The 11140-nt window shown below is 44.7% G+C and overlaps 1 protein-coding gene across 6 annotated transcripts in view; it reads right to left on the bottom strand.

The window, feature by feature from the left end:
• LOC123750357 (nucleoside diphosphate kinase homolog 5) overlaps positions 1-11140 on the bottom strand; it is a 49425-nt gene extending 38285 nt beyond the window's left edge. For 5 of the 6 annotated variants that reach the window (XR_011228379.1, XR_011228378.1, XR_011228381.1 and 2 more), the window contains exon 1: positions 10903-10987. The gene's annotated coding sequence lies outside the window, so the exon portion shown is untranslated. The other variant, XM_069323742.1, reaches the window with a different exon arrangement.

An 11140-nucleotide genomic window follows, 5' to 3' on the forward strand; every position in this document is an offset into this window, starting at 1 on the left:
CCTTCTTGTACATCTTCGTACATCTTCCCTCGTGTGTGTGTGTGTGTGTGTGTGTGTGTGTGTGTGTGTGTGTGTGTGTGTGTGTGTGTGTGTGTGTATTCACCTAGTTGTGTGTATTCACCTAGTTGTGTTTGCGGGGGTTGAGCTTTGCTCTTTCGGCCCGCCTTTCAACTGTCAATCAACTGTTTACTAACTACTTTTTTTCTTTTTTTCCCCACACCACGCACACACCCAGGAAGCAGCCCGTGACAGTTGACTAACTTCCAGGTACCTATTTACTGCTAGGCAACAGGGGCATTCAGGGTGAAAGAAACTTTGCCCATTTGTTTCTGCCTGGTGCCGGAATCGAACCCGCGCCACAGAATTAGAGTCCTGCGCGCTATCCACCAGGCTACCAGGCCCCCCTACACACACACACACCAGGTTGTGTGTGTGTGTGTGTATGTATGTGTGTGTGTGTGTGTGTGTACTCACTCAGTTATGTTTGTGGAGGGTTGAGCTTCGTCTCTTTGGTTCCGCCTCTCAACCGTCAATCTACTGGTGTACACATTCCTGAGCTTCTCGAGCTCTATCATATCTACATTTGAAACTGTGTATGGAGTCAGCCTCCACCACATCACTTTTTAGTGCCTTTCATACTACTCTTCGTAGTAATCTGGTTCACACTTCTCCTCCTGCTGCTGTCTACTATATTTCCTGTTCGTCTTGTCCTTTCCAATACTTTGGTGCAACTGGCCGTACACTAAGTGACAGACTTTAGGAACACACAAGAAGTGTTAAGTTTGCAGACACAAACAATGATCTCTTCTGTCATGTTTGGGGACTCTAATCATCCTATTGATTTGTCTTCTAAAATTATCTTTCCTGCCTCTACACAGACGCCGTCTTGTCGACTTGGCTCTGTTACACAACCTTCCCAACATGAACCTGAGACCTGGCTTTGTTGCTGTTGGCTCTTCCCTTTCACAGTACATACTTAAATGCCCCAACTTTCCTAACAAACGTGACCTGACTTAAGCCTCCCCCTCTTTTCTTTTTTTCCCCTTTTCTCTCATTCTTACCTAATCACATTCTTCCTTCATCCGTTATTACACTCATCCCATTCTTACCTTTCACATCACTCTTACCTTCAAGGAATTCCCTTCTTCTCTTACCTGCTTCCCACCTTACACCTTACCTTCTAGGTATCTCATGCTCCTCACCTCACTCTTGCCTTATCCAATGCCCAAGCCTCCCTGTTTACGACTACCACTAACGGGCTATTCATGCCCGTGCCACCTCTTGGCTGGCTTAATCTTCATCAATCAATCTCGCTCCCGTCACGCAGGGTGCAGTCGCACCTCCACAGATCTCCAGTATCAGCTCTTGATACTGGTAATGGCTCAAAAGGGCCACCACTTACGGGCTATTCATGCCCGTGCCACCTTTTGGCTGGCTTAATCTTCATCAATCGCTCCCCATCACAATCAACTTGATAATGGTCCACGACGGACCGAAAGGTCGTCGTCTCCTCATCTTCTGGTGTGTGGGTGGTTCAGTCATCTCGTCAAGTCGCGTCCCTATTCACCAAGAGTAAGATGACCCGCCAGACATAGTTGTATGCACCAAGAGATATGTATACCCAACTTCTCGGTGTGTATATACTCCTGAGAGTTTACCTTGGGCCTGAGGCTGTGGCCAGGACTAAAGTATACTTTCCAGTTGGCCAGTGAATTATTTTGGATAACCTTAATAACTCTCAATAGGTTCATTGAGTCCAACTCTAAATTTAGCCACGAGACTGATTGTTCGTCCAGGTAAACCAACGCACAATGGTTGTGTTGTTAGCAGACAAGCAGAGAGGGAGGAGGGGGGGGGGTGGAACGGCGAGTTGGGGAGGGGGGAGATGGGAGAGAAAGGGGGGAGGGGGGAATAGATAGGAAGGTAAGGGGGGGGGGCGGGTGATACCAGGTGACAATCATATCTTTGCGCTATATCATTAACCAGCACGCGATACCTGGTTATCTAGGAATTAATCTGTTATTTTTTTGTCACTTCTCTCTCTCTCTCTCTCTCTCTCTCTCTCTCTCTCTCTCTCTCTCTCTCTCTCTCTCTCTGTCCCTGTGTCAACTACTACTATCACTAATGGTCAAATTCATTCTACTGCTGTTATCGCCAGTGAGGCAAACACTACCATTAAAAACTTGTTCCAGTTTCTACTGCTGCTACCTACCACCATCCATAACTACTACTACTACTACCAGTAACAACTACCACCACGACAACCATTATCAACACGTCTACCCCCCCGCCCCCTCCAACAACCGCAAAAGTTTCTATATCATCAACAATAATGCATTCAATTGCAACTGCAATTCCATCAACTCTCTAAATCATTACTGCCAGCAGAAGTTGCAACGGTACTATCAGATACGTTTATCAACAGAAACAGTATTTAAGAGTAACAATAGCAACAGAAACAGCAGCAACATTAACAGGAGCAACAAATATTAGTAACGGTGGCAACAGTTCCCACTGAGACTGTCATCAACAGTATTAGCAACAACAGCAACAATAATAACAGGAACAACAGTTACATGAAGAGCACCATCAACTACATCAATAACAACAACGGAAGCAGAAACAACAGCCTCAATAATAACAGTAGCAAGAACAACAACAACAGGAGCTAGAATATCAACATCAACAACAGTAGGAACAACAGTAAACAGAAAGAGGAACAGAACCCCGTTCCCTCACTAACTAATCGCAACATTTCACCGAATCAACTAATCCGTAAAAAAATGTCACTAATTAGTACGAATTAAATTCCCCCCCCCCCCTTAATATTGACGTCATCTACGCATCAATGGCAAAAGGGTATACGTAAATTGCTTGGGTCATACAGTTGTATGTAAATTAAACAGTTGTATTTTTTTTTTTACAAGATGGCAATCGCGAGAACGGGCACAAAATCCATTTTGTAAATCATCAAAAAATTTTAACTCTTGTAAATTTTTTAAATCACAAAAAATGTGTAAATTTTGTAAAAATAAATTTGCAAAATTTTGTAAATCACAAAAAATTTGGTAAATCTGAAAACATTCATTTACTAGATCACATAATGCAGGATAGCAGTCCATGCAATTACAAAGAATACGCGTTCGCAATCTTTTGCCAGTTGCACCAAACATTACGCTGCAACTTGATTTATGGACCATTACAAAATACAAAACTGCACGCGTTGGGGGGGGGGCTTCGTGGAATCCTCATTTTCTATTCCACAAGGGCTTCCACGAAGACAGAAAATTAGACGGTAAGGGTTGGTGATTTACACGCTTTTAATGCAAGTATTAAAAAAATAAAAGTCTCCCTCAAGAAAATGTATCAATAACTTGTTTTCTTAGATGTTACTGATATTAAAGACAGCATGCTATTGTCTCTGTGGCTCTATCTTCACCCGCTAAAAGAAATTACCAAAATTACAGTTCGATCTTAAAATAATAGAGAAATGCCGTGATAGACGGATATAAAATTCATTATTGAATGAGATCTTCCACACACAGGGGAGGGCTCTCGTGTCGCATATGACCTTATTATCTGGAATTGCTGTTTATGCGACAGCAGCAGTAGGAACAATAATAACTAACGCAGTGAACAATCGTTCTCTTCAGTAATAATATAGTTCTTAAAGGAGCAGTACCTGTTTAATTAATAGTAAGAACAAAGACTGCAGTAAAAGAGGTGCGAGTAGTAGTAACAACAACAGGTGTCACAATAATATAAGCCGTACAGCAGGAAAAAGAAGGAGCAGCACATCAGCAACAAAAGTAGCCTGAGCAACAGCCAGAGCAGTAACATGAGGTTTAATAGTAACAGCAGCAGCAATAGCAGCATTGTCATCAACAATAACAGATGAAATCAACGCACCCATCCTCTTGTTAAGATAGTACTCTTCGTAACTATGTGCATCACAGTACAAATATTGACGTACAAGGCAATTAGATAGTAGAATTGGGTTCTCTTCACTTTACAAGTCCGAAAAACAAACTTAAATATGCCTAGACCTATTGTAACACATATAATACCAAATTAGGCCTCAGATAACGTGTATTAGGCCTCGGAAGGTTAGGTTAGATTAGCTTAGGTTGCCTTTACAACATACAGAAACCTTTACCGGTTTGTCCAAATTCAATAGTAACGATTTCTACGTTCTAATTACCCTCTTTACGTTGTGTATGTACTACATGGTCATTCATCGTCACTATAAGTACTAACTAAACAGAAGGATGGGCTCATGCAACTGGCAAGTGATATAATACAGGACTAGATTATTCGCTATTTTTCCTCCCCCTTCCCACCGACAAACAGCGAGGTCAATGTTCGATGTTATTATTTCACACGTTAAAGCTGAGGGCTGTAATGGGCCCCATGCAGCTTACAATGTTTGCACAAAGCTGGCGCATCTGTCTGGCCCTAAAATGGCTCATCAACAGGGTCCTCAACGCACAGGTGTGCCTACAACTGCTTACAAAAATTGATCCCTAAAATTCTCCATAGGAGAATTAGTTTTAGGGAGACGTCTGCCTAGAATTCCACTTTAAAAGTTACCCCTTTGAAGGCCTGGTGATACCGTGGCGTCTACTTTAAGTTCTCCTTATAAATGGTCTGGAGTAAAGGGTATACTCAATTGTCTGACGTCCAGTAATTCGTTCTTGGGTGATTGATATCTTTATCGAAGGAATGATTGGGTGTTTACGTATGATAATGGGATTATGGGGTTCAGTGTTCACCATTCTATCACATCAAGGACACGACCCGTTACTTTCAAGGGGTTCCAGGAATTTATTGAAGCACCCCGCTCCAAGGGCTTCAAAGGGTTGATTTATCGGAGGTCCGGGACGCCAATATTGTGTGTTGATTTTCGCTGTCCAAAAGCTCTTTTGTGCTATGACATATTTGAATCAATAATCTGTTACGCACACACTCAAATGTGCAAGCATAACGCATCTACACATACACAAACTCGCGCGTATACACACACACATTAAAACACACACACACACACACACACACACACACACACACACACACACACACACATCGGTAAATCATTTTACCGGTACAAAATGGTACCGGTGAAAATCGGTACAACATTATGCCCTCTTCCAGCAATTGGGAAATTCTCCCGACATAAGTGATTCAGAGTGTGTGTGTGTGTGTGTGTGTGTACTCACCTAGTTGTACTCACCCGCAAGCACAACTAGGTGAGTACAACTAGGCGAGTACACACACACACACACACACACACACACACACACACACACACACACACTCTGAATCACTTATGTCGGGAGAATTGCCCAATTGCTGGAAGAGGGCAAATGTTGTACCGATTTTCTACAGACCGGTATCACTGACAAGCATCCCCTGTAAAACACTTGAAAGAATAATTAGGCTACGACTGGTTGCACACCTGGAGAACGTTAAGTTTGTAAACAAACATCAACATGGGTTCTGAAAAGGGAAATCTTGCCTAACAAACCTTTTGGAATTCTATGATAAAATAACGAGGATAAGACAGGACAGAGAAGGTTAGGTAGACTGCATATTTCTGGACTGCCAAAAAGCCTTTGATACAGTACCGCACATGAGACTGCTATTCAAACTCGAGAGGCAGGCGGGGGTGGGAGGAAAGGCCTCTAGCATGGATATGGAACTACCTAACAGGAAGGAGCCAAAGAGTTACGGTAATGGGGCGAGAAGTCGGACTGGCGACCAGTAATAAGTGGAGTACCACAAGGATCGGTGCTGGGACCAATTCTATTTCTAATGTATGTTTACAGGCGTAGAGTCCTACATGTCGATGTTTGCGGATGACGCAAAGTTTATGAGAAGAGTTGTGACAGATGAGGATTGCAGGATCCTCCAAGAGGACTTGAACAGGTTGTAGAGATGGTCAGAGAGAAAAAGCTACAGGAGTTCAACACGAGCAAATGTAAAGTTATGGAAATGGGACTAGGTGATAGGAGACCAAAGGGACAGTACACAATGAAGGGGAACTGCCTACCTGTGACGACTCGAGAAAGAGACTTGGGCGTGGACGTAACACCTAATCTATCTCCTGAGGCACATATAAATAGGATAACGACAGCAGCGTACTCTACACTGGCAAAAGTTAGAACATCATTCAGAAACCTAAGTAAAGAGGCATTTAGGGCGCTTTACACTGCCTACGTGAGGCCAGTCTTAGAGTATGCCGCCTCATCATGGAGTCCCCATCTGAAGAAACACATAAGGAAATTGGAAAAGGTTCAGAAGTTTGCAACGAGACTCAGTCTCAGCGTTACGAGGGTTGGGGTATGAAGAGCGCCTGAAGGAACTGAGCCTTACGACACTAGAAAAAAGAAGGGAGAAGGGGGGATATGATAGGCACGTATAAAATACTCATCGGGATTGACAGAGTGGACATAGACGAAATGTTTACACGGAATAGTAACAGAACGAGGGGACATGGATGGAAGCTGGAAACTCAGATGAGTCACAGAGATGTTACGGAAGTTTTCTTTTAGCGTGAGAGTAGAGGGAAAATGGAATGCACCTTCAGGAACAGGTTGTGGAAGCAAATACTATTCATAATTTTAAAACTAGGTATAATAGGGAAATAGGACAGGAGTCATTGCTGTAAACAACCGATGGCTCGAAAGGCGGGATCCAAGAGTCAATGCTCAATCCTGCAGACACAAATAGGCGAGTACAAATAGGTGAGAACACACACACACTATGGAGCCACCAAACAAGTGATTCACTCCCACATTGCTGTCCCACACTCATTGATGATTGATGTAGTGAGTCATTTAGAGATACAAGAGAGCTTCCTCACTCACTGTCATGGGTGGCCAAGTCATCATTATTTATGGTATAATAATAAAAAGGTAACATTGCAGTAATCACCATCAATACCACCACTATCACCACCATCACCACCATCATCACCACCATCACCACCACTATCACCACCATCACCACCACCATCACCACCATCACCACCACCATCACCACCATCACCACCATCACCACTATCACCACCACCATCACCACCATCACCACCATCACCACCACCATCACCACCACCACCACCATCACCACCATCACCACCATCACCACCATCACCACCATCACCACCACCATCACCACCATCACCACCACCATCACCACCATCACCACCATCACCACCATCACCACCATCACCACCACCATCACCACCATCACCACCATCACCACTATCACCACCACCATCACCACCATCAGCACCATCACCACCATCACCACCACCATCCTCATTAGCTTCATCACCCTCATCATCACTATCAACAACCATCATCTATATATTTTCATCATTGTCAAGATCCCACAACTCAAAGTCACAACCACCAATAAAAATAATAATAATATTAATTTATACAATACCAATGCTGTTCAATAAGCAGTTATCTAGTGTGATTTAGTGTGACTCCCACTATACTAGACTACTGTATCTACTGTATGCAGTGTGACTCACTATACTAGACTACTGTATCTACTGTATGCAGTGTGACTCCCACTATACTAGACTACTGTATCTACTGTATGCAGTGTGACTCACTATACTAGAGTACTGTATCTACTGTATGCAGTGTGACTCACTATACTAGAGTACTGTATCTACTGTATGCAGTGTGACTCCCACTATACTAGACTACTGTATCTACTGTATGCAGTGTGACTCCCACTATACTAGACTACTGTATCTACTGTATGCAGTGTGACTCCCACTATACTAGACTACTGTATCTACTGTATGCAGTGTGACTCCCACTATACTAGACTACTGTATCTACTGTATGCAGTGTGACTCACTATACTAAAGTACTGTATCTACTGTATGCAGTTTGACTCTCACTATACTAGACTACTGTATCTACTGTATGCAGTGTGACTCACTATACTAGAGTACTGTATCTACTGTATGCAGTGTGACTCACTATACTAGAGTACTGTATCTACTGTATGCAGTTTGACTCTCACTATACTAGACTACTGTATCTACTGTATGCAGTGTGACTCCCACTATACTAGACTACTGTATCTACTGTATGCAGTGTGACTCACTATACTAGAGTACTGTATCTACTGTATGCAGTGTGACTCACTATACTAGAGTACTGTATCTACTGTATGCAGTTTGACTCTCACTATACTAGACTACTGTATCTACTGTATGCAGTGTGACTCCCACTATACTGGACTACTGTATCTACTGTATGCAGTGTGACTCCCACTATACTGGAGTACTGTATCTACTGTATGCAGTGTGACTCACTATACTAGACTACTGTATCTACTGTATGCAGTTTGACTCCCACTATACTAGATTACTGTATCTACTGTATGCAGTGTGACTCCCACTATACTAGAGTACTGTATCTACTGTATGCAGTGTGACTCACTATACTAGAGTACTGTATCTACTGTATGCAGTGTGACTCTCACTATACTAGAGTACTGTATCTACTGTATGCAGTTTGACTCCCACTATACTAGACTACTGTATCTACTGTATGCAGTGTGACTCCCACTATAGTAGAGTACTGTATCTACTGTATGCAGTGTGACTCCCACTATACTAGAGTACTGTATCTACTGTATGCAGTGTGACTTCCACTATACTAGAGTACTGTATCTACTGTATGCAGTGTGACTCCCACTATACTAGACTACTGTATCTACTGTATGCAGTGTGACTCCCACTATACTAGACTACTGTATCTACTGTATGCAGTGTGACTCCCACTATACTAGAGTACTGTATCTACTGTATGCAGTGTGACTCCCACTATACTAGAGTACTGTATCTACTGTATGCAGTGTGACTCTCACTACACTAGGGCCTCCAGTGTAACTAGCACTCAATCTCAATGCATTCTTACGCCACAGACAAGCCCTTAAGTAACAAGTGAAACGGGGCAGACTTAGGCAATTTGACATGGGTCTACAGAGCTCTGTGACAGTACAGATATATAGCAAATGGGGGGATAGGACGGAAGGAAGGAATGGTGTCCACAACCAGTTGGACCATCGGGGAATCGAACGCCGACCTGCATGAAGCGAGACCTCTGCTATACCGACCAGTCCATGTGGTTGGGAAAGTTCAAGCTCAAGTATGTTAATTGAGATAAGCAAGAAATACATCTCAAAGGGATAGAGTAGCTTAGGCTATTTCTACCCCTCCTTGGTTGGGAATGATTCGTGCTGAGGTGGTCAGACAGGGAAAGGTCTCACTGAACAAGTTTCCCGCTTAAGGGCGAATTAAGAACCACATAAGGTAATGCTATGCCTATTATTAACTTTTAATTAGGCCTTAAGAGCTACACACAGGTAAAAAGTTAGAAAATAATCAGAATACAATCATACAGTACCCTCAACGCGGGTCATAAAGTATACAGTACCCTCAACGCGGGTCATAAAGTATACAGTACCCTCAACGCGGGATATAAAGTATACAGTACCCTCAACGCGGGACATAAAGTATACAGTACCCTCAACGCGGGATATAAAGTATACAGTACCCTCAACGCGGGATATAAAGTATACAGTACCCTCAACGCGGGATATAAAGTATACAGTACCCTCAACGCGGGATATAAAGTATACAGTACCCTTAATTCATTCTCCCAGTCACGCCCACGGTGACCACTGACAACCCTGGAAGACCCTGACACTCCCACGGTGACCACTGACAACCCTGGTAGACCCTGACACTCCCACGGTGACCACTGACAACCCTGGAAGACCCTGACACTCCCATGGTGACCACTGACAACCCTGGTAGACCCTGACACTCCCACGGTGACCACTGACAACCCTGGAAGACCCTGACACTCCCACGGTGACCACTGACAACCCTGGTAGACCCTGACACTCCCATGGTGACCACTGACAACCCTGGAAGACCCTGACACTCCCACGGTGACCACTGACAACCCTGGAAGACCCTGACACTCCCATGGTGACCACTGACAACCCTGGAAGACCCTGACACTCCCATGGTGACCACTGACAACCCTGGAAGACCCTGACACTCCCACGGTGACCTCAGCGCTCCCACGCAAGCCGGTCACCACGCACCAAAGACGAACAAAACAACGCAGAAAGCGTCAAAAAGTCGCGTTCAGGCTTTTCTTAATTCGCGTCTAAAAACTCACGTTCGCGTAATCTCGCGGGCTGAGATCGCGCCGCAATCTCACTGCTCATCCTCTCGCGGGAGCCCTGATCAGGGGGAGAGACCCCCCCCCCCCCTCCAGCCAATCCCCCCCATACGTGTAAATAAGGCTTTAAATGGGCTTAAGGTGGTGACATCAGTCCTTCTCCCCCCCCCCCTCCCTCCCTCAGTCCTGTGAGGGGTTAACTAGAGGGATTGGGGGGAGGGGGGCCGTGTTCCACATAATCAGGAGGGATTTATGGGGGGTCAGGGGCGAGGAGAGGGGGGGAAAGGGGGGAGGGGGATTTGGGGATGATTCGGATTCGGTGGGGTTCTTCAATTGCTTGCAATATTCCCTCTGTATCACAAGCACCACCTCCTCCTTCCTCCCTATCCTAACCCCACCTCTATCCTACCCTTCCCCCCCCCCCGTATCCTACCCTCCTCCCCATCCCCCTAACCCCACCCCCCCAACAAGCCCCGACCCTCCTCAAGAACCGGTGCTCGAGTGATAGGGTATATAGCCCTGTCTTGCCCCCTGCATGTCTCTCTCTCAACACTCATTGGTAAATATTTTTCTAACCACCCGACGACAGCTCCGAGGGCCTGGCCTAAGGGGTAGGCCGACCCTCGGCCGATAAGCCCCGAGCCAGGCTAGTGGCGTCAACTTAATCTATCCCTACCTAATCTAAGGATGAAGTTGAGTAGGTGAAGAGGAGACGGCGAGCGCGCACAGACAGACGTACAGCCCCCTCCCGCACCTCAGCTTACACTACTACTCTTACCACATTGCTCCAGAAGGTTAGCGCTCGACGTTGCCATATCAAACCTCTTCATTTTACACCTTCATTTTTTTAATTATTGTTTCCTCTTCTTGACGAGTTTTTAGGTTAGTTGAGAGTGTCTGAAGCGTTTGGGCGG

Source organism: Procambarus clarkii, chromosome 13 (genome assembly GCF_040958095.1).
Source record: "Procambarus clarkii isolate CNS0578487 chromosome 13, FALCON_Pclarkii_2.0, whole genome shotgun sequence".
Lineage (NCBI taxonomy): Eukaryota > Metazoa > Arthropoda > Malacostraca > Decapoda > Cambaridae > Procambarus > Procambarus clarkii.